The sequence below is a fragment of the Schistocerca serialis genome, chromosome 6 (genome assembly GCF_023864345.2).
Source record: "Schistocerca serialis cubense isolate TAMUIC-IGC-003099 chromosome 6, iqSchSeri2.2, whole genome shotgun sequence".
Classification (NCBI taxonomy): domain Eukaryota; kingdom Metazoa; phylum Arthropoda; class Insecta; order Orthoptera; family Acrididae; genus Schistocerca; species Schistocerca serialis.
The window spans coordinates 562,293,040-562,318,755 of NC_064643.1; the positions used below are offsets into that span (position 1 = coordinate 562,293,040).

The 25,716-nt window shown below is 44.6% G+C and overlaps 1 long non-coding RNA gene across 1 annotated transcript in view; it reads right to left on the bottom strand.

Moving 5' to 3' along the window:
• LOC126484116 (uncharacterized) overlaps positions 1-24,241 on the bottom strand; it is a 98,945-nt gene extending 74,704 nt beyond the window's left edge. The window contains exon 1 of the long non-coding RNA XR_007587809.1: positions 24,120-24,241. This is a non-coding gene — a long non-coding RNA (uncharacterized LOC126484116). The remainder of the gene's footprint in view (positions 1-24,119) is intronic.
• Positions 24,242-25,716: the final 1,475 nt, after the last annotated feature.

The following is a 25,716-nucleotide window of genomic DNA, read 5'->3' on the forward strand; positions in this document are numbered from 1 at the left end:
AAAAATCATCACCAATGGCGGCCGAAGACTTCCGGCATCAGAGGCCTTCCTTGTTCTCCAACGACGTCATCAAAGAGGGCGGAGGAGCGGCAAGAGGTTCAGGGCACTCTCTCGACCTTTGATTGGGAAATTGTCTCAAAAAGGCAGCAGAGTCAGCAGTGATAACGGGATAAGGTTGCAGGAGGCAATGGATATCACTCCTGTAAAGACACATAATATGTATCCTCAGGACATGTGGCTTGAGAGTGAAACAGTGTCAGGATGATCTTTCCATTGGCAAAGGATTCAGGATTAGTCCCCCATCCTCATCACCGGTTGGCGACTGTCAAGGGGACTTCATCGTGAAAAATAATTTAATAACCAACGACGGGATGACATTTACGCGTCGGAGCATGGAATGTCTTAAGTTTGAACGCAGTAGAGAAATTAGGAAATCTGAAAATTAAAGTCCCAACTAGATGTAGTTGGGGGTCAATGAAAGCGGAAGAAGATAATAGTTCCTGGTGAAACAAATATGGAGTAGAATCGGCATCAGCAGAAAAGGGTGTAACGGGAGTGGGATTCGTTGTGAAACTAGGGTCGAAAGTCAAACTACTGTGAACAATACAGTTCCAGATTTATCATTAGATGCGACAGCATACCAGTGCCGACGACGATAGTTCAGGTATACATGCCAACATCGTAAGTAGAAGATGAAGATGCAGAAAAAGTATATGAGGATACTGAACGGTCAGATCAGTATTTAAGGGGAGATGAAAATCTAATATTCGTGGGAGACTGGAACGTGGTTGTAGGGAAAGGAACAGGAGAAATGACTATGGAAGAATATGGGCTCGGCAGTAAGAATGAAAGGGGAGAAAGACTAAATAAATTTCACATGGTAATAGCGTTTACTCTGTTCAAGAATCACATGAGGAGTTACTAGTTGGAAATGATCTGAAGTCACAGGAAAATTACAGCTGGATTACGTCCTGCTCATGCACTGATTCTGATATCAGACATAGGATTTTAATGCTTACCCATGAGCGGGTACAGATAATATCGCAATTTACTAATGCTGACTGCAGTTTAGAGAATCTTACTTAGTAATCAGTGTGGAAGGAAGTGGGATACTGAAATAATGAGGAATGATGATTCGTCATTGAAGTTCGCTAACGATGTGAATACTGCGATAGGGATTATCAGATTAGACGGGTCAGATGAAGAGGAGTGGACATCTCTAAGAGGTGCAATCACAGATTTGGACAGTCAAATACAGGTACCAGGAAGTGTGGCTGTGACGAAACCTTTGCTAACAGAAAAAAAATTTTCAGTTGATCGACGAAAGAAGTACAAAAAAGGTTCAGGAAAATACAGGAATACGGCGATACGAATTCCGTAGGAATGAAATAAATAGCAAGTGCAGGGTAACCAAGGCGAAATGGCTCCAAGAAAGACATGAAGAAACCGAAAAAGACATGGTCTTCGCGAGGACTGACTCGGTATACAGAAAAATCAAAACAACCATCAGTGAAATTAGAAGCAAGGATAGTAAAATTAGGAGTGCAATTGTAATTCTACCGCTTAATGCAGAAGAGAGAGCAGACAGGTGGAAAAAGTCGATGGAAGGCCTTTATGAGGGGGAGGACCTGTCCGATGACACGATAGAAGAAGAAATTGGAGTCGGCATGGAAAACATTGGCGATCCAGAATTACGATTTAAAAGGGTGCTGAGAGACTTGGGAGCGAATAAGGCAGAAGGGGTGGAAAAAATTCCATCGGAATTTCTAAAACCATTGGGGGAAGTGGCAACAAAAAGAATATTCAAGTTGGCACGTAGACTCTATGAGACGCGACATACCATGAGACTTTCAGAAGAACTTCCCAAGGTAGCAAAAGCAGGTAACTGCTGGAGGTATCGCACAATCTACTTAACATTTCATGCATCCAAGCCGCTAACAGGAACAATATACAAAAAAAATGAAACTGAGAATCTGTTAGATGACGGTCAGGTTGACTTTAAGAAAGCTAAAGGCACCAGAGAGACAATTCTGATGTTGTGCCTGATATAGAAGCATGGCTGAAAAAAATCAAGACACGTTCACTGGATTTGTCGACGTGGAAAAAGCGTTCGACAATGTAAAATGGTGCAAGATGTTCGAAATTGTGAGAAAAACAGGAGTAAGCTTTAGAAAAAGAAGGTTGATATACTCGTACAACATTTACAGTACAAGAACCAAGAGTGAACAATAAGATTGGAAGTAGAAAACGGAAGTACTCGGATTAAAAAGAGTGTAAGACAGGGATACATCATTCAACCCTGTTGTTCAGTCTATAGATCGAAGAAACGTGAGGGCAACAAAACTATGGCTCAAGAGTGGTATTAAAATTCAGGGTAAAGGGATATCAGTGACAAGAGCCGCTGATGACATTGCTGTCCTCAGTGAAGGTAAAGAAGAATTACAGAATCTGTTGCATGAGATGAACCATCTACTTATTACAGGATGTGGATTGGGATTAAACCGAAGAAGGATGAAAATAATGAGGAGTAACAGAAATGAGAATAGCGAGAAGTTTAACATCAAAACTGGAAATCAGGAAGAAGGCCAAGTTAGGGAAGCAAAATATCTCACGATGGACGAACAAGGGAGACATAAAAAGCAGACTAGCGCAGGCAGAAAAGGCACTCCTTGGAATGAGAAGTTTACTGGTGTCAAATATAAACCTTAATTTGAAGAAGATATTTGTGAGAATGTACATTTGAAGCACAGCGTTGTATGGCAGTGATTATCGACAGTGGGAAAAGCGGAACAGAGGGGATTCGAAAAGTTTGAGTTGTGCTGCTGCTGAGGAATGTTTAAAAGTAGGAAAGTAGGTGGACTGAAGGGAAGGAATGAGGTGGTTCTCCGCAGAATTGGAGGAGAACGGAGCATATGTAATTTATATCTCTGAGATGGAGTGGTGAGCGCAGGAGAGCAATTCGTGACGGGCAGCTCCAAACCAGCCAGAAGACTGGTAACTCAAAAAAATATTAAATTACATTTTTACAGATTCAGATCAAGCTACTGTTCACCATAAGAAATAATAATTCTGTGAAGTTCGTACTGAATTGTACTACAGTTGCTAAACGACGACACTTTGCGTACACTACAGCGTTATCAGCAAAGATCTCGCTTATCTATGTAGAGAAGAAGCGCGGTCCGATCATGCTCCCATGGTGGGATCTTGACGATGTCTTTGTTTCGAATGAACACTGTCAGTACAATGTATTTGGTTCAATTACTTTACAAGCGTCCCAGCCATTCATATATCTATGAGAGTATTTCACACGCTCGGACTCTCGTTAACAGTATACAGTGTGGCACTTTGTCAAACGATTTTCGGGAACCTAGGAATATGCAGTCCGCCTGTTACTCATCATCCAAAGTTAGTAGGACATCGTGCGCGAAAAGGGCAAGCGTACATGAGCCGTGTGCGGCCCTCGTTGATGCCATTCATAGCTTGGCATGCTGTAATAATGATAGTGGCGTCTCGTTTTCTTAGTGTGTTTACTGGCGCCACTACGTTTGCTCGCCTTGTCTGTCCGTGAGTGGCAGCAGCAGCGCTTATCGATAGCGCGTACTGTGGTACCATCTTTGGAGTGGCCTCTAATATTTTCCTGGTCATCATGTGTCGAGCGAGTGCAGTTGGGACGGAGCAGCAGTGAGGTCCGGACAGCCAGTACTCGCCCGACCGCTGGCGACACACATGCACTGTCCGACGGAAGGATGTGGTCGCGAAAGTGCACGACCGGATTCACCGAGTTTCAGTAGAATGTACCGTGATATTCGAGTAGTGCTACTTTCACCTGTATATATATATATATATATATATATATATATATATATATATATATATATATATATATATATATGTGTGTGTGTGTGTGTGTGTGTGTGTGTGTGTGTGTCCGCCCGTCGAAGTGACCTCATGGCAATAAGCTGTCAGTCGACGACTTATACTGGGATCTTTCCCGTGCCTCACTTGCGTGGGTACGACCGTTGGTTGGTTGTTCGGTCGGTCGTCACAGCATAAGACATGCATTTGGTGTTCCGACCGATTCTGGCTGTGTTTGTGCCGACTTATAATTCGTCCGTGTTGTTTCACAGTGACTGTTTTTAGTATTGTGAGTTGTTGGTGGAACTGTTTTCCCGGATCCGTGTGTATCTTGTGGTTTTGAATGAGCAGTTATTTTAATGCTGTCTGCGTGCTGGATTTGGTGAGGATTTGCTAACGGACATCAGGTCGGTTGGAGCTCAGCAGCGAGCAGGTCCGTGCAGCGCGAGGGCAAGCCGGGGACACTGACTGCGTGCTGCCACTGCCGGATCTAGGAGGGTTAGCTGCTAGAGCGACCACTTCGTTGCCCATCGAACCCTGGACGTTTGAGTGAAGAGGTAACTGCTACTGCAACCCCGACTATGCTGAGATCTCGCCTTTGGTCGGCAGGTTGTTGCTCTCAAGGTTGCTCGGCCTGGCGGCAACGAGTGAAGTGTTTCAAGGCAGTGAAATATTGGAGCCGTCTTCCTCTATTTGTTATTCGTCATTGAATTTAGTATTATTCTTATTAGTGAAGTGCAACAAGCGGTATTTTCTGCCTTGTGGTCGTTAATGCTCCAGTTATCTGCCCTGGAGGTTAGCGTATTTTTTCCGGCAATGTACCTCTCCTCGCCGGCCGAAGTGGCCGTGCGGTTAAAGGCGCTGCATTCTGGAACCGCAAGACCGCTACGGTCGCAGGTTCGAATCCTACCTCGGGCATGGATGTTTGTCATGTCCTTAGGTTAGTTAGGTTTAACTAGTTCTGAGTTCTAGGGGACTAATGACCTCGGCAGTTGAGTCCCATAGTGCTCAGAGCCATTTGAACAATTTTTGCTATTCGAAATTGATCTTCTGATTTCTAATTTAGGCCTTCAACCGTTTGTGATTTGAAGTTGTGTGCGGCCTTCAGCCGAGCAATAATTTCACTTCTTTAATAATAAAGCCTTCAGCCATGTTACAATAGTTTTTTAAGCAATGTTGTTTTAAAAGCAAGGTATTTGTTGAGATGTGTGCTATTTGGAATTGTTTTCCTGACTTCTAATTCCGGCCTTCAGCCGTTTGTTGTTTGAGGTTATTGTTGGTGGCCTTGCGCCCTAAAATTGTGAAATTTTTTTCCTGTGATAAGGCCTTCAGTCGTCTTTACAGTCAAATGTGTTTTTTAAGAGATTGTTTTAATATTTTGATTTCTTTAAATAAAGTTTATGTGTTTGTTGTGCAACCAATAGTAACTGATTATGGCCCCGTCCACAATCGTAATCTTATCCTGCCCCATCCTGATAAACCAGGTCTCAGTACATATAAGAAATTTTGCTGGAGCATCATCGTCAGTTGCCGTAATACTGAAGACACGGTTAGGTATATCGTGTACGCCGTTTTCACGGCGAGACCAGTTAGTTGTACCAGAAGTAACCTCCACCATAGACCATCAGGTGGCTTGCAGAGTATTTATGTACTTGTAGAAACAATAGGAATTCTAGCCAAACCTGTCGTCTACAACGGAGACAGAGAGGGGACATGCGGAATTACCAGCTAGACCAGTATTAAACATTATCAGATTAAAAATCAGACAGAAATGGAAGACATAATACAAAGAAGTCTCCAAATAAAAAGGCTAAGTTTATGCTAAAGTGATCCCAGTATCTACCTCCGTAGTCAAGGCTGCTCAGTTATGCCTGTACTTTGGCGCTCGACTCGGAGATAAGCGGATTCAAATCTTGGGTGTTGATGAAATTTCATCGGCAGTATTTGTCCGGGGAAGGGAGGAGAGGTGGTGGAGTATGTTGCTGATCATTAAACGTTGAGCCGTTGTCCATGTCTATATTCCGATCCTCTCCGTACTGTCTCGTGGAGGGACGGCATGTGATACTGTTAACGGTGATCCGTCCATCGGATGGGGACGTTAAGCTTGGCGTTCCACTTGGTGCTGTTCGAGAAGCAGAAGCAGTTTGCTGGCACCAAGTTCCGCTCCCCCCCCCCCCCTTCCTTCATCACCACCACCACCACCACTACATCATCATCATGCAACATAAACATAATACGTACCCGACACAACTCTCATGTATCCGCAAGGAAAGTGGCGTGTCGCAAAAGCCGTCAAGCGCCGATGCCGCACGCCAACACACCGCCGTATGGCCTGCGACTACACAATGTTCCTACACCACTATTTGCTGCGCGACCTGCAGATGTCTTTCACATACACCGGACCAAACCACAGAAGGCGTGCAAATGGCCAAGAGAGGGCGCTCCTGTCACGACCCTTTGCTGCATCCCATAAAGTGACGTCCAGCCAATCAGGAGGAAGTTTACCTCCGCCGTACAGGTATTTAAGACCGCGCCCGCGCCGCTCACGGCTCCTATGTCACCATCCATAACACGGATTCCTACACATTCTACCCCTCCGCCGGTGCCCCAAGGTTCCGTCCTCTCCCCTCTTCTCTACCTTCTATATACGGCGGACATGTCGCCGCATTCACCCCCCGTCCACCTTCTCCAGTACGCTAATGACACCGCCTTCCTTGCCCTCGCTCCCATCCTGCAACGCTCCCAACACCTTCTCCAATCCAATCTCCACTGGCTCACCGCTTGGTGTAACCAGTGGTTGCTCAAGGTCAATCCTTCCAAGACCCAGGCGATCATTGTAGGCAAAACCACCCCTTCCTTCCGACTCCTCGACTTCTATATCACCATTTATGGCCGTCCTATCGCCCTCACCCCCACTCTCAAGTACCTTGGCGTCCCCCTTGACCGTCGCCTCTCCTGTAGCCCCCCATCTCCAGACCATCCAAGCCAAGGCACGCTCCCACCTCCGTCTCCTCAAGCTCCTTTCTGGCCGCACATGGGGTCTGGACCCCTCCACCATCCTACACACCTATAAATCCCTCATCCACCCTATCCTCTGCTACGCCCATCCCGCCTGGATCTCCGCCCCTCCTACCTTCTACAAATCCCTTCAAATGCTAGAACGCCTTGTGGTCCACCTCGCATATCGCATCTGCCTCCCATCCGCCATGCGGATCTTGTATCCTCCTTTTCCTCGAATGGATACGGATCCTCTACACCTCCTGCAAACTTGATCACCCTCACCTCCCATCCTCTCCCGCCCCCGTCCGCTGCTGTGCCTGCATTCCCGCGTCCCACCTGCTCTCCATCTCTCCACTCTCCATACCCTCACCCAAGGTGGCTTCCACCAACTCCCCCTCCCTGATGATGCCCTCATCCCCTCCATCTACCCCTCCTACCAACTTTGATCCCATCTACCCCCTGAGTTTTTTCCCAAGGGCACCCTCTCTCCCTTCTCTCCCTCCTCCCTTCCCTCCTCCCTCCTCTCCACTTGGCTTCCCATACCCCCTACCTTCTTTCCTCCTCCTCCCCTCTCCTCTGCCACTGGCATCTACACCCTCCCCTCTCTCTCCTCCCCCACCTTTTCCCCTTTGGCATGTCCCTGGAGTCGTACTCGTCCAGTGAACATCAATTTGCTGGGCAAACCCCTACTCCCTTACTGACACCTCTTCTTGCCGTAAAGCCATAATGCACACGTACTCTACGCTTGAAATGGCAGTACAAGGCACGTTGGCAGACCGAACACTGAACAGAAGGGGCGCAGTACTTTCACTCTACTGAGAAAACAGATTTACTGTTACTTTCATTATACACATGGCTGTACATAGCGATTTTCTGTGGTCAAACGTTATGTAGTGAGAGACTTTCGTTGAAAAAGAAAAACAAACACCCACTGTAGGAATCATGAAAGAGATGCAACACTGTTTTTGGAGTGATTTGTAGGAGTAGGCAATGCATCAATAACAAAAAGAATCAAGAAGTGTAATCTGGCACGGATGCCTCAATAAGCTGAATGAAAATGAATAGCTAAAAAGAGTGCGAAAGGTAGCTCATCGAAAGAAGAACACGCGGAGCAGTCAAACTATAAGCTGGTATAGAGCTGTGACTCTTCAAGCTTTCCCGGCGGATGTGTTGTAAATAGTCTTCACGGGTTTGCCGCCTGTTCACGTTGTGCAGCTTCCACAGTGTTTCCTCGGAGCAACTGTCCGACATCTTCAGGTGGTTCACCCTAGCTGGTGGCTAGGTACGGCTGATGCTACCCGCACGCCGACGCCCTGTTTATAGAACACGCGCGCGAAGAGTGCACAGCCGCGGAAATCGCGCATGCGCAATGATTTGCCATATTCAAACTCCCTTTGCCGAAAATCGTTTGTCAACAGTGCGGCCAGACGCTACTCACCAACGGCCGCACTAAGCCAACATTATGATGGGCCAGTTATCGAAGAATCCTGATCTTCGAGTCGTGATTTAATAGCAGCCAATGCAAGGTTCCACGCTGTGCTCAGTTGAAATCCCGTGTCCTTGTTAATGCGATTATCGGCTGTACGGATATGTATTGCTTCCTCAATGACGCAATCCCAGCAAGGTTATGCCGAGGACAAAACTTCCGTCTTTTCATAAATCACACGATGTCCTGTATTCAGACAGTGTTCGGCAATTGCCGACTTTTCTGGTTGGCGAAGGCGTGTATGAGGCTAATGTTCATCGCAACGTTCTTGTACTGTGCGGCATGTCCGGCCAATATACGCTGCCCCACACTGACAAGGAATCTTGTACACACCACATTTCCTCAGGCAAAGTAACCAAACCCAACAGATTTCTCAGTTTTGAATAAGGTTGAAAATCACACTTAATTCTATATCTACTGAGGACTCTTCCGATTCTTGACGACATGGCACCAAAATACGGCAAAAAGATCAAAGTGGTGGGTGCCATCGTATCTTCATTCTGCTCCACAGATTGAACTCCCCATGGCCTGAATGCATTACGTATCTGTCTCTCAGAATAACCGTTTTGTCGGAACACTGTCTTCAAATGTTGTATTTCGCTCGACAGGCCCACAGTGTCAGATACCACATGTGCTGTATGAACTAAGGTACGTAATGCACTACCGCATTGTGCAGGATGTTGACAGCTTGTGGCCTCCAGATATAGATCTGTATGCGTTGGCTTGTTGTAGACGCTGTGTCCCAAGGTTCCATTTGATTTCCTTCGTACCAAGACAGCAAGAAAAGGTAAAGCACCATCTATTTCCACTCCAATTGTGAACTTTATATTCGTATGGAGCGAATTCAGATGCTGAAGAAACGTAGGTAGAGTATCAAGCCCATGTGGCCACACCAAAACTGTATCATGCACATATCACAGAAAAGGAGAGGGTTTGAGAGTGGCTGACTGTAGTGCTTCTTCTTCAAAGTCCTCCATAAAATAATTGGCCACCACAGGAGACAGAGGGCTTGCCATGGCAGCAACGTCCTTTTATAAAGGTATAGAGCTGTTGGCAGAGCGATGACTGTAATATACACGGTTCAGTCACATTAATTTGACCACCGCCTACGTTCGACGTCAACATGCAATAACCACTCGCAGAGAGCAGAGGCCAGCAATAGCAGACGAGGGAACATAAAGCGGAACCACTCACAGACGACAGGCGGTAGCACAAGCAGACGAGATTATCCAAAGCGTGTCGCGGGGACGCGGACAACGGTGCATTCGTTGTCGTAATGCGGAAACGGAGCGAGTTATCTCGCGTCTAAAATGACATGATCGTTGGCTTACGGGGCAAGGGTGGAAGCATTTGCGAAACGACTAAGTTTGTAAACTGTTAGCGTCCGCTGTGGTCAAAGAATATATTGCATGGCAAAATGGCGCTATCCAAAACCGGTGCCGTGGCAACTGTGGTTCACCATGGGCCGTAGATGACAGGGGTGAACGACGGCTGTGCAGATGTGTACTGGCGAACATACGTGCAGCTGTTGAGCAATTGACCTATTGATACATAACTTATTGATACATAACCAACACGGATTGAGAAAATATCGTTCTTGTGCAACACAGCTAGCTCTTTGTTCCATGAAGTAATGAGCGCTGTTGACAAGGGATCTCAGATCGATTCCCTATTCCTAGTTTTCCAGAAAGCTTTTGATACCGTTTCTCACAAGCGACTATTAATCAAATTGCGTGCATATCGAGTATCGTCTCAGTTGTGTGACTGGATTCGTGATTTCCTCTTAGAGAGGTTATAGTTCGTAGTGATAAACGGTAAATCATCGAGTAGAACAGAAGTGATATCTGACTTTCCGAAACTAGTGTCGTAGGCCCTCTGCTGTTCCTGATTTATATAAATGATATAGGTGATAATGTGAGCAGCCGCCTTAGATTGTTTACAGATGATGCTGTAATTTACCGTCTAGTAAAATCATCAGACGATCATTTCCAAGTACAAAATCATCTAGAGAGAATTTCTGTATGGTGCGAAAAGTGGCAATTAGCACTAAACAAAGAAAAGTGCGAGGTCATCCGCACGAGTACTAAAAGAAATACGATAAATTTTGGGTATTCGATAAATCGCACAAATCTAAGGGCTGTCAATTGGACTAAATACTTAGGAATTACAATTACGAGCATCTTGAATTGGAATGACCACATAGATAACGTTGTGGGGAAGGCGAAACAAAGACTGCGCTTTGTTGGCAGAACACTTAGAAGATGCGACATACCCACTAAACAGACAGCCTACATTACAGTTGCCCGTCCTCTGCTGGAATATTGCTGCGCAGTGTGGGACCCTTACCAGGTAGGATTGAGGGAGGTAATCGAAAAAGTGAAAAGAAGGGAAGCTCGTTTCGTGTTATCGCGCAGCAAGGGTGAGAGTGTCACTGATATGATACACGAGTTGGGGTGGCAGTCATTGAAACAAAGGCGGTTTTCTTTGCGGCGAGATCTATTTACGAAATTTCAATCACCAACTTTCTGTTCCGAATGCGGAAATATTTTGTTGACACCCACCTACGTAGGGAGAAATGATCATCATAATAAAATAAGAGAAATCAGAGCTCGAACGGAAAGATTTAGGTGTTCCTTTTCCGCACGCGCCATTCGAGAGTGGAATGGTAGAGAAGTAGTATGAAAATGGTTCGATGAACCCTCTGCCAGGCACTTAAGTGTGAATTGCAGAGTAACCATGTAGACGTAGATGTAGACCTCCCAGATGAACAAAGGGGTTACTGACTGTATGTGCTCAACGATTAATCAGCAAACGTTGCTACGTATGGGCCTCTGTAGCAAGCGCATCGTTCGAGCACACATGCTGACTGTTGCTCATCGCCGATGAAAGCTGAAATTTGCACGCCAGTACCCCAACTGGACGTCTACTGAATGGCCACAGGTGGACTTTTAAGATGAACCATATTTAATATTCCATCGACGTGAAAGGAGGGGGCATTATTGTCTGGGGAATGTCTTCGTAGAATTCCCTGGGCGATCTCTCCATTCTGGAAGGCACAATAGATCTACAAAATGGTTCAAATGGCTCCAAGTACTATAGGACTTAATATCTGAGGTCATCAGTCCCCTAGACTTAGAACTGCGAAAACCTAACTAACCTAAGGACATTACACACATCCATGCCCAAGGCAGGATTCGAACCTGCGACCGCAGCAGCCATGTGGTTCCGGACTGAAGCGCCTAGAACCGCTCGGCCACCGCGGCCGGCAATTCATCTACACAAGTATGCATCTATTCATGGATACAATGCCTTCCCTACTACAGTTGTTTTCCCTCAGCACTAAGGTATGAACCATCAGGATTACCCAACGTGTTACACAATTTGCAGTGTATTTGCCTGGTTCAAAGAGCGTCGGAAAGAGTTTACCGTAATGCTCTAGCCATTAAACTCGCTGGATTAAAACTCGGTCGTGAACCTGCGAGGCCATCTCTATCGTGCTGTACGGGCCATGGATTCTCATCAGAGAAACCTAGACACTTGGCCGCGTCATTCTAGTCGTCACGGCGACACATCCCTGTTGGTACGTTCCAGAACCTCATTGACTCTCTTCCTGCACATCTCGCAGTGGCCCGCGCTGCAGAAGTTGGTTATTCAAGCTTTTGACGAGTTGTAACATCAATGTGGCTGGACAGTGTAAGTCCACGTTGCGGACTGGAAAGGAATGGATGCGAAATAAGGACGGTAGCAGCGAAGACAGATGAAAAACTTGCACTCATTTCTGCAAATCACGAAATAACATCGAATCATGACATGGTGGGAAAACAGAGAAGCTGGCCGCTGTGGCCGAGCAGTTCTAAATGCTTCAGTCCGGAACCGCGCTGCTGTTCGAATCCTGTCTCGGGCACGGATGTGTGTGATGTCATTAGGTTAGTTAGGTTTCAGTAGTTCTAAGTCTAGGGGACTGATGACCTCGGATGTTAAGTCCCATAGTGCTTAAAGCCATTTAAAAAACACAGAAACTTCTAACATTCACGACGATAAGGGGTTCAAGTCCCATCGGCGGCGACAGTACAGGAGACGGAGCGCAAATTAGTATTGGAGAACGACGGGGAAGGAATTCGGCCGACCTTTTCAAAAGAACCATCACGGCATTTGTCTTAAGTGATTTACGGAATTCATACATAAGGTAAACAGTAAGGCCGGACGGAGATTTGTTACGCTGCCCTCCCGAATGCGCATACAGCGTCATATTCACGAGGAAGAGACCGCTTACCTTGTTTTCATCCATGTAGGGAACCCACGTGTACAGTGGTTCTGACAGGCTGCTGTACACGTTCCACACTATTAGGGAAGCCATTTGCAACAGTAAACATATTCAGATAACATGATGGATGAGTTGTTGGCAAAACAGGGGCAGCCAGTCGTCAGTACGCAGCATCCTCTACGACTGTGGGGAAAATTCCAGAGGGTGGAATAATGGTACTATCGGCAAGATGGATTATGTAATAAAAACCAGCACGAGATTCGTTATTTCGGCCGCAGTCGTCCAACGGGACAACATCTGCCCTAGCTAGAAGTCTTTCTTCAGCGTTCGCTGGGGAAGCTGCACTGAGCGAGTGTATCTTCTGCTTCTAAAGGGTGCTCTGCATCCTTGACGAACAGTTAGATTCACCCCCCCCCCCCTCCCCGGCCCCCTCACCCGAAGGCCCCAAAAAATAATTGAGTGCTGTCTCGGTCCCAGTAAATAAACCCAGGAACACTGGGACAGTCTCCCCTACACGGGTAATTTTCTCTAGAGTCTCTCAGTGATTCGAGTCATTGCGTAAGGTTTCCATATTGTGGAAGGGACCTACAGGGCGGCATCAGTGTTTATCACGTTACTGGCATGTATGCCATTACACGATTTCCGTACGGATGAGCACACAGTATGGGCTGTGGGTAAACCAAAGGTAGGTGAGAGATCTGAAAAGCAGCAAAAAATCGGATTAGTGGGAAAATTCTTATTGAAAATGGGGACTACGTAGTTCACGATATAAAGGAATTAAGTTATAATGAAAACAAATAACACATCACGGATGAAGCAAGATAAGAAAAAGACTAGCACAGTAAAGAAGGGATTTCATGCAAAAAAGTTAAAAATGCGATATAATTTCAGAAGGTTATTTCCTAGCATGTGCATCTGGTGCGAGGAATGGGAGATATGCACTATGAGAAAACATCTAACATTAGAAATAAGAAGCTTATCGGCAGAATGGGCGAGAAAAGGAATATGTGAAGAACAATAACTAGAACAATGTACGAAGTGACTTCGAACAGTAAGTTACATATGTCATCATCCTTCAACAAGAATGACTCATTGTCGGAGGAGAGTACAATGTCACTGAAACGTCTAGGCTACAAAGACAGAGCGGATTAGGTTGTGGCAAGGGGCCAAAATGAGTACCTGTCAGTTGCAATCAACATATAAACTTTATTTACCAACACACAGTATTACAACAAGGGTGCAAAATACTTGAAACTTTAATCGATCTCCCTTGATTAACTTTAGATCGGCTATAGGCCTCACTCAAAATCTGAGACACAAGGCCTAAGCAAGAAACTGAATTACAAGGTTCTTCAGGAGGTTTGGCCCAAAAATATTTTCTAAATCTTCAATCTAAACAGGCTGAAGGCCTTAGCAATTTAATTTAAATGGAACTCGGCTGGAGGCCGCACACTAAGCAATAAGGAGAGTTACAATAAGAACACAGGAGACCATATCTCAAAACATTTTATGCAAAATGGCAAGACAAGAACATTAATTTAGGAAATATTAAAACTCGGCTGAAAGCCACATATCAACCAAATATGTTTAACGGCTTAAGGCGTTGAAAAAAAAGTTTCTATTAAAAAGGCAAAAGGCCTTATCTTAAAACATTTCATGCAAAAGGGCGAAACAAGAACATTAATTTAAGAAGTATTAAAACTCGGTTGAAAGCTGCACATCAACCAAATAACTAAAATCCAAACAAGGAAATTACTATGTAGCACGCAAGGAACGGCGCTCAGAAGTTTCCAAGAGTCGACCTGGGATTGTAACACTAACGCTCGTTTAGGTGAGATAGGCAGCCTGACCAACAATCTCTAAATCCTAAGGCAACCCAACCGACAGACAGCCGACGAATCAAGCAACTACCTGATTTCCGTCATCAGACCAAAAACACTACAACCAAAATTCCATTCTTCGAATATAGGTGTGCCAATAAGCCAAGGCACAATAGCTACTGACACACATGAACATCGCAACGGCTCTGGAACTACACGCCGTGGCGAACAGCATCAACTCGGTAAGGAAACACTTACTCGCTGCTCTGTCGCAACCGACCAACTGGCTACTGCAGTACACAGACAGTATTACAGAATTTAAAGCATTGCTCAGTCGAACCGACAGAGTACGTAGTGTTGCACGAAACACTGCCACAAGAAACTCGAACACTCGTAATACGAATCACTGATGAACAACTAGAACAAATCACAGACCGACACACACACAAAACCCAAGGACGGTCGGTGACGAAACACACGTCATCTGACCAGACGACCGATCAACACCAACCAAGTTAGTTGGCACTCAAACCATGTGTGTCAGCAACGGTCGGGCGAGTCTTGCCTATCCGGAGCTCACTGCAGCTCCAGCCCGACTCAACCCGATGTGCGTCGGGAATTGAGAGATACGGCGATCCGGGAACACTGACTCGGACCCAATCATGCAGAGGTAACTCTTGCCCATTGGCCACGACATCTCCACACAAGAAGGAACCTAGCCACGTCCAGCAAGATGAACCAGTGACGAGGCCCAGAAACGGTCAAAAGACCAAACACACGTCACCCAAAGAGGCCACCAACTGAATGACCGACCAACGGTCGATCCCGCTGCCATCTCCGTCCGTCGGACAGATCATCCTGTGTCGCGAGCGGTCGGCGAGTCTGGCTGTCCGCGCCTCCCTAGCGCTCCGTCCCCGACTGTTGCTACGTTCCGACTGCACTTCTGCTGCGTTCCAACTCCATCCGCTCCAGGTCCGATCTCCAGCTAACTGCCAGACACACGACGACCCGGAAATACTTATCGGTACGCGCTGCTGCTGCCGCTCACGGACAAGTAAGGCAGGAAGTTAGTGACGCCAGTAAATGGAATAAGAAAACGAGGCGGTACTACCGCAAGAGAAGATGACAAAAAAATAAATGGCATGAACACGAGCCGTGCATGGCTCAGTCGCGAACTGGGTTTCCTGTAGACACCGTTCTGTTGTAGTACGGATGACAGTTGAAGCAAAGTACGGGAGTGAAATGGCATGGCAACTGGAAACGTATTCCAAAGTTAAAATACGAGGGACAGAAGCAATCTTGGGGCAAATAGCACAAAGATTTGCCGTGAAATTCTGGTGTTATATGTACCAGCGACGCTTCCAGTCGCAATGAAATGGTGTCAAGAATTTGACAAAGGCCCTACGGACGTATGTGATGCTGATTGGGAAGGAAGAACATCGACGCCTACAACAGACAGTAATGTCTAGTCCATCTAAGAACTGATTCGCAGCAATCGTAGGTTATCCGACGTGCAGGACGTTCACACGGAAGCTACTGAATGTCTCCGTGACCAAGGAACAGATTTCAATCGTTGGAGAACTGAACCATTCGTAGAACCTTCCGACCATTATTTGCTAAGACTTGAGGACTGTTGAAAACTAGCATCATGTTTTCGTGTCAGTTTGAAATGTAGTGCAGCATTCTATAAAAGTTATTTGGCCTGCCCGTAATAATGTACAACTTTATTTTTGAAGTTCTCTCGCTCATAAGGACTGAACATGGATGAAAACATTAAGCAATAACAGTGTCCATTGGAGTGGGGTAGCGAAGTTCAGACATTGTAGTGGAAGACAGAGAGAGGAAAACATGTAACAATTAATTGAGGGCTTTCGTTGCAAGTGCTACTCTGAGATGGAGACGTTAACGTAGGAGACGGCTGGTGGCACCAAACCAGTCAGAAATCTAATGACGACACCCCTCCCCTCAACATGACATCCTACAGCAAAGTGTGAATTCATCGTTTCTTGGACGCATCTTGGTTTCATTAAATGTTCTCGTAATTCTGAATATGGACAACCATCAGCTGTAGAATGGAATGACGACAGTGACAATTTGTGCCGAAACGGGACTCGAACCCGTATTTCCCGCTAATCACGAGCTAGTCGTGTACGACTCATGGTTAGACCCAAACATCTCTGTAGATGCATAGCTGATGACTTACGCAAGTTTGGCACGGGCCATGCGCCGTGCACGGATACCCAAAAATTAAGGCAACCGCTCGCTATAATCGGAAAATTCGGGTTCGAGTGCCAGTTCGGCACAAATTTTCACTGTCGTCATTCAGTTATGAAGCTGATGGTTATCCATATTCGAAACTGCAAAAACGTTTAATGTATTTCATAACGGTTGTAGTCGTCGCAGTTCCTGTTGATTTAGTCATACATGCATCCGAATTCAGACTAATACAGACACTACAATACCGCATCGAACTGGATTTCACCCAGTGGATCATAATAAAGTAGCACCGAGTGCTGGCCTAGTCGGCGATCACTGGTGAGACGAGGATATTACGTACATAGAATGACTAGCTTGCTTCTCAGACCTCTTGTCAGTTGTGTACAATTCGAATGGCTGTACATCAGATATTATTGAGCTTATTAGACCATCTACACTCATGCTCATAAATTTAGGAGAAGTGCAGAATGTGGTGCCACACAACGTGGCACTACACAAAACTGGCGCTAATAGCACAGGCACATAGGGAACACACACGACACAGATCTGTAAGTCCACGGTATTGGTGATAAGTTGCAAAAACCGACCCGAAACATATGTGCTACAAAACGCCACTGTTTCCTGCGCATGTACCCCGACATAAATATGGGATATGATCACCATGCACAGGCCGCACAAAGGATTGGCATGCTCTGGATGAGGTGGTCGAGCAGCTGCTGGGGTATAGCCTCCCATTCTTGCACCAGTGCCTGTCGGATCTCCAGACGTGTCCTAAGGGCTTGAAGACGTGCAGCGATACGTCAATCTAGGGAATCCCAGACGTGCTCGATGGGGCTTAGGTCTGGAGAACAGGCAGGCTTCGCCATTCGCCTGATATCTTCTGTTTCAAGGTACTCCTCCATGATGGCAGCTCGGTAGGGCCGTGCGTTATCATCCATCAGGAGGAAGGTGGGACCCACTGCACCCCTGAAAAGGCGGACATACTGGTGCAGAATGGCGTCCCGAAACACCTGACCTGTTACAGTTCCTCTGTCAAAGACACGCGGGGGTGTACGTGCACTAATCATAATCCCACCCCACACCATCAAACCATGACCTCCATACAGGTCCCTTTCAAGGGCATTAAGGGTTTGATATCTGGTTCCTTGTTCACGCCAGATGAAAACCCGGCGAGAATCACTGTTCAGTCTATATCTGGACTCGTCCATGAACATAACCTGGGACCACTGTTCCAATGAACATGTATTGTGTTCTTGACACCAGGCTTTACGGGCTCTCCTGTGACCAGGGGTCAGTGGAATGCACCTTGCAGATCTCCAGGCGAATAAATCATGTCTGTTCAGTCGTCTGTAGACTGTGTGTCTGGAGAAACTGTTCCAGTGGCTGCGGTAAGGTCCCGAGTAAGGCTACCTGCAGTACTCTGCGGCCGTCAGCGGGCAGTGATGGTGAGACATCGGTCTTTTTCTGGTATTGTACACCGTATACGTCCCGTACTGTAGCGCCTGCACACGTTTTCTGCCTGCTGGAATCGTTGCATAATCTTGAGATCACACTTTGTGGCACACGGAGGGCCCGTAGTAAGATCTGGTGTGTTTGACCAGCCTCCTGCCGCCCTAGTATTCTGCCCCTCATAACGTCATCACTATGTCCTTTGAGCCACGGTCACCATTAGCACGTCTGAAAACGTCTGCACACTTACTCGCTGCAGCGTACTCTGAAATCTACCAACACACTTCTGTGTATGTGGACTGCTGCCAGTATCACCATGAGACGACTGCAGGTCAAATGCACCGCATAGTGATACCCCGAGGTGATTTAAACCCGCAAACCGCCCTTCAGAATGTTGTTTCACCATGTATCAGCATTATCCTTAATTTATGAGCATGAGTGTAGTCAGTCGTTTACAGCTCACATGGTTGGTTCCCAATGAATCAGGCAGTAAATGAGATAGTGTCGTACAGTTAGGATGCTGGTTGTGCTCACCAATATGCGGAAAATTATTAGATCTGATGAGTTTATCCTCAGTGCACAGTTTAGACGGTGACGGTATCCTTCAACGTGTCGAAAAGCATTGGTTTAATGGGCATATTGTGTGTGAGGGCAAGGATTGGTACTATCTCATAGACTCACTAACATTCAAAATTCCTCAGTTATTTGGTCTTTCCCTTGGAATTTTTTCTTCTTCTCAAGTCTCTAGAGCCGCAGAAGTATTTTCATGATATTCCATTTTCTAAAAAATGGCTCTGAGCACTATGGGACTTAACTTCTGAGGTCATCAGTACCCTAGAACTTAGAACTACTTAAACCTAACTAACCTAAGGACATCACACACATCCACGCCCGAGGCAGGATTCGAACCTGCGACCGTAGCGGTCGCGCGGTTCCAGACTGTTGCGCCTAGAAGCGCTCAGCCAATCCGGCCGACTCCATTTTCTAGTTAGCGCTTTTCATATATACATGTCGTCCCTGATTCACTTAATTTTCAGCCTCCTTCTGTATCAAAACCTCTAACACCTCGATTCTCTTCCACTCCAGTTTTGTCTCAGTCCATGATTCGCTTCCATATGATGCTGTACTGCAGACATAAATTAAGAGAATTGTCTTACACAAGCTGAGTGGTGTGCCTGATATTTATTTTAGTATGAAACTGTATCTTTTACTGTGCCGTCTGTTCGTTATATCGTCCTTCTTCCGTCTCTCATGCCTTCTGCATGGGCCCGCATTGCCCTATTACTTGCATTACCAGAGATGTATGTTGGAGGGGTCAGAATGTTTTTTCATCACACATTATGGAATCGTGACTCTATAAAATTTGGAAATAAGGCCATTGGCGATCCACATCGTCTTTTATGTACCGCCTCCCCCCTCTATATGTCGAGCATCTGTGCGACTATACTCTTACAGTGAATGCACATCCCTTCTGTAAACCCGGCCGGAGTGGCCGGGCGGTTCTAAGCACTACAGTCTGGAACCGCGCCACCGCTACGGTCGCAGGTTCGAATCCTGCCTCGGGCATGGGTGTGTGTGATGTCCTTAGGTTAGTTAGGTTCAAGTAGTTCTAAGTTCAAAAATGACTCTGAGCACTATGGGACTTAACTTCTGTGGTCATCAGTCCCCCAGAACGTAGAACTACTTAAACCTAACTAACCTAAGGACATCACACACATCCATGCCCGAGGCAGGATTCGAACCTGCGACCGTAGCAGTCGCGCGGTTCCGGACTGAGCGCCTTAACCGCGAGACCACCGCGGCCGGCAGTTCTAAGTTCTAGGGGACTGATGACCTCAGAAGTTAAGTCCCATAATGCTCAGAGCTATTTGAACCATTTGAACATTCTGTAAAATCATTTCTATCCCTTTCGTTAATCCGTCTCAGATTGAGCAACACTACTCAAGAAGTGGTCAAACCAGGGTTTTGTATGCTGCATCTTAAGAACATTAATTATGCATCTTCACGAATCATCCAATAAAATCTCTTCCTATGTCTGTTTTGACAAAAGAAGTTATTTTACTGCGACTGCGAATTTACCGATACTTTGAAATGGGCAGGTGCCATTCACGAAAACTTAATTTCTGCGTAAATTTAAATTGTATGGGAACATAATGTTTTGGTGTTAACCTGCAGTAAAATGTACAGTGCGCTTGTGCTACTCTTCGCTGTAATCGATTCCTTCACTTTTAAAGCATTCCCTTCAACATGAAACACAGCTTCCCAATAGTCTATCTATGAATTTAGTCTCTTCCTTCAGTTACAAAGAAACTAAACAAGTGGTCTACGGTAAGATTTCTTGCTTTGCTATTTTTTTATATTTGTATGAATCGGATAAGTTTTTGTTGACGTAAACAAACACTTGCGTGAGTTTTCTACTGTCTTGCTTCTAGGGAATTGTCACTCTCGCCATGAAAATAGGATACCAAGCGTTTTTTGTATGAAACTGATAGTGTTGTTAAGGTTTCTGCGCGGTAAAAAAATTCTGACATAACACAAAAATACATATTCATTATAAAACATAATAAAGGAGTATTATAATACCTGTGAATAGTTGAATATCTGAATCAACTTGTGCACTGTGTTATTAATATAGACATATTTGAACACACTGTTTGAAATTATTATCAATACTATCTATTATGACAGCTACAGTATAAAGCCTTAAGCGCTGTCTGCCAAAATAATAAATACGTGAAGATAACGTAGTAACACCATATTAGCATTTGTAGGCGACATTATAGATGCAAATGACACAATAACACAGATGTTGTAAATACTATGTACAAGACGAAGATCAGTAAATATCGAAACAATAACTTCACTGAAAAATTTTAGTTGAAGAAGACATTACATTGGTTATAATATTGTGAGTTATTTAACTAAGATCTTCATAACTAGCCGACGTATTTGCATTATCTAGTGATAGAACTGATAATGAGGTCTTCTGAGGAATTGTACTGTTAGTGATAGAACTGATAATGAGGTCTTCCGAGGAATTGTACTGTTAGTGGATCAGGTATGTTAAGGGCCCTGTATCAGATTCGTGAACTTACGTAAAAGTCAATACATTAATAAACACTGAAAAATTATTCTGCACTTTCTACAGTTGCAAATATTTGTTTCCTGTGTGGAGTCAGAAATCGAGACTTCCTCCATCACTTGAATGGATCTCATACGGCATAGCCCAAAACGAAAGATGTCGAAATTTGTCAGGAGGAATATGAACGATAGTGCTCCACTATTCTTAAAGTAAAAAGAAAAGAATAGATTACCGTATCAAGTTTTATCACGTGTCATAGTGATCCAATTGTAATGATCATCCCTATCACACAGGACTATGAAAGTTTTCTCTTGAACATTGACTCTGAAAACTAATGTCGTTTTTATATTGTTATTTGGTTTACATCAATTATTTGGAAAAAGATAATAAATATAATAAGCTGTGAGTTTCATAACTAACTCGTGCTATGGTTCCACAGTTTTTAACCATGCAACAAACTAAGACACAATTAAGTTACAAAATGTGAAATGGTCAAATTAAATAGCTTATTACAACGTGCATTATACGCAGCTAGAAAAATACAAAAACATGTTATGAAATGTACCAAAAATTCGTTTGCGCAAAATTTTATGCAGAATAGTTATTATATTCGAGTGTTGAGAGTACAGCTTTATCCTCCATAGAGGAACGTGCTTTGCTTGCCTAAAATCGAAATGATTTTTAACGGATATAGTGGTTTCCTACGTAACAGACACGTCCAGTTCCTCAAAAGCGCCTAAAAATAAGCTTTTCATCACAGAGAGCACGTAAATAGTCATATTTTTTTCACTATAGTCCTTATCCGTTGCCTTGTTAATTGCTGAGGAAAGGAAATAACATTGACGTCCTTAATTGCTGCCATGTAGGTTATTTAATGTCAGTCAAGAGCTTTACTGACTAAAAGTATTGTGATATATGATTTGTTGAAGTTGGCCATGACAGAGTGTTAAGAATCATATGTTTTCACATGAAAACCTGAACATTTCAAGCTTATTATATACTGTACTTTCATTGATTTGCTACTTTCTCGCTTAGAAGCTAAACTTTTAAATTCTCTTGTGGAAATTAATGTTGTTGTAATCATTCGTAAATGCAGGAAATTCTCAGTATTGTCGGTAATATTTCTTAAACACCATAGCCACAACAGTTACACAGCACAGTTTAAGATACTTTGTGTATTCTTTTTGTCTGCAAGGCAAGAAGTTCGTATCATAAGGAAACAAGAAAAAGTGTTCAGTTTATATTTAGCAAAACTACCGGTGCTCCCAGTCGTAACTGAAAGCAGCTTGATGTGTGGCAAGCTATAGGCACTTTCAGGTCTAAAATGGTGTTTGATATTTTTCGGCAACTTATACGCTGAGAGCGACCTCAGTAAACGGAGTTTCAGAGAGATGCTACATGTTGGTTTGAGGGTTATGAAGTCTGCTGAAGATATATAGAGGAAAAAAAGAATGGCGATGGAAAAATGCGACATAAAAGTTACAGTGAAGTGGCTTCTGACGGTTTTCTGGTGTTATGTATGATGGGCAGCCTCGATGATTAGTGACACAAAAAATACAGAACAGTCGAAATGCTCGCAGGTAAGTCGACAGTAACGTCCGCGACAAAATCTGCAGCAGACAGTTACTCTAAAATGAATCCATACATACCACCGGCGAAATATAATAGGCAGCAAACAAAATAAAGTATAATCCCTGTTTTTTTCTTATAATATTTGGCACTTACTACAATAATATACTCTTATATTTATTTTTCGGATGTAAACACAGGGGTGCTGTCATGTTTCCTGGAACCACAATTCGCCTTATGGAGCTATACATGTCGTACTGACTTCGATAACATGGAAGCTTGCAACTGTATCAGTCATGATTTAGTTAACAATATTAGTGCACTACTAACATTTCATCTTGTGGAGCACAATGAGTCCGAAGAATTTGTGCTCTATCTCGAGCACTTTAATACTTTACATTAGTTTAGGATGTGATGACTACGTGCGTGTTTTTCTGCCTCTTTTTCGCAGCAATCGTTTTTTTATGTTATAAAAGCATCGTGCCTTTATACGCAGAAATTCAGACACACGCCAGACAGGATTCCCAGATGTCGTTGATGTGTAAAATCTTGGTTCATTAGCATATCTCACTTTTACTTTTAGGGCATCATGTATATTTAGTGATAAATAAACATGGCTTACACTTTAAAATTGTAGTCATGAGTTCACCTTGCAAAATTTTGATAGTAAGTGTTTGGTGATGTAATTTATTTTCAGGCTGTGTTATGTGCCTTTTTTTAATAAAATTGTATGCTCTTATTACTTATCGCCCAGGTTCGGCCAGATGATAACCTCAATATTGGAATTACCTTCAGAATAACACAAATAAAAATTTTATCTGCTTGTGGTGGTTTTTGCAGCAAAATATCTGTTATAATAGCTGTGCAGCGCAATTTTAAAAACATTCACAGTGTAATGTTTATGGTGAAGTTACAGTGTTATGATTTGATGAAAACAAACCCTGTGGATAATTAATTATGTATATCAAGATTTGTGGGTAATGAAAGCCGACCGACGGTAACAGAGGAAGAACCATAGACATGCAAAAATGACGCAGGCCACCATAATACTCTGAAACGAGGATAAATCCTTGGTACACGTTGTGCTATACAAGAAGACATGTAACTGGCGCAGTCGTATTATTATTTAAATTGTTACACAAACATCTACAGCCTTTCTAAGAAGATAGTTCACGATGTAACAAATTAATTGCATCGTAACAGCGACATAGAACAGCGACAATAGTGGCCGTAACGTGAGAAAAATTTCCTCCCTGATATCTTGTTAGTGACTGACGTCACTAGAACATTGAAGCCTACGCTTATACTAGAGCACCTAATGTTTTGTTTGGTTGCAAGCTCAGTCGTCGCGGCATACACAGAGTTTAGATGCAGTACCTGGGTTTGGTGGTCGTGCGGCAGCAACAACCAGAGCAGCAGCGCCAACAGCAGGAATGCGGCCGCCGCCGCTGCCACCCCAGCCAACCCCTGGCCAGAGCCCGGCGCCGCCCCCGCTGCCGTCGCCCCCAGCAGCTGCCGGCCGGCGGGCAGCCTCGCCGCCTCCGCCTCGCAGCCCTTGACGAGGCGCGCCAGCCGCCGCGCGGCAGCGCGCACCTCGCCCGCTGCCGCCGGCGACGACGCTGACGTCGACGAGCGCTTCATGGCGCGCTCGCTGCGCTGCGATGCGTTCAGCCGGGCCGCAGGCGCTCGACTGCCGGTCCGCCTGGGCAGCGCCTCGCTCCGTCTTGCGGCTGCCCGCATTGCGCATGCGCGTGGCGGAACCGCCCCTCGGCGCCTGACGACACACGACCATAGCAAGCTTTTACGAACGCCGCTGAAAACGACTTAGGCCGGTAACACCTTCGACCATAGATACTAGTAGACTGGCCTTGCTGTGCAGAATCTATAGGGCTGGTCTGGCTCCAACATAAACCACGGGACTGTTGGCAAAACGTGGCGGGATTTCAAATCAGCGGTCTGCCATCCTATGTTTGTATCGTATTTTCTCCACATTTCTCAATTGACTGCCAAACACTGCCAACAAAAATTACTTTCTTATTTTCGAAAAATTATGCCAGAACTACATTTGCCCTGGATTTGTTCACAGTACCATTTATAAAATCTAACAAATACATCGAACGCCACTCTGCTGGGCAGTGAGGTGAAATTACTATAAACTATCAATTAAAGTAAAATGTCGTTAAAATTCTTTTAAAAAGTAAGATTGAGGTCGTGTCAAAACTTTAAACATTGGAGTCGCCGCGTTTTGAGTTCTAGTCACTTATAAAAGAAAATGGGATATGGGAATTATGTTAACAATAGGTGCCAAAATTGTCGACTTTAGGAGCAGGTCCGTTTTAGAGTATCAATTTTAAGTGCACTTCAAAGGTTCAGATGCCATTATTTTTACAAAAGTTTAAGCTATCAGTTTTAAAAAAAAAAAATATTTTAGATGAAAGGGCCTGTATCCAAAGCTGCCTTCGGCTTTTTTCATCCTCAGGGAACCTATGAGTAGGAACGAGAAACAGTTATACTTACTTCTGTAACCGAATTATCACAGATACTTTCCAAAATGCAATAGGAGTCTGATTTTACAGGCATCACTTTCAACACTTCAATTTACGTGATACTCTTTTTCAAGTGTAAAAAACATATAAAAGTCTCTTCATCAGATTTCAACAAACGCATCTGCTCTATCATAGAAACACTTACACGTGAAATGTAATGCCATTTCCCCCGACAAAACGCTGAGTACAGCGCAACACGAAACAACCATGTTTTGCCAACATTCACGTGACTTCATCCCAGACAGGATGGAGCCACGAAAATGACGTCAGGGTAGTCAGTGTAGGTCGAAGGGTAGTGCAGTATCAAATTTCTTTGGAAATGTTGATGTGTCTAATATCTTTGACGCTGTGTAACAGCGACCTTCCGTCAAGTTTTGCCTTTCGTCAAATCTCTTTGATCAAATGTAGCGCATCACCATAGATTTAAC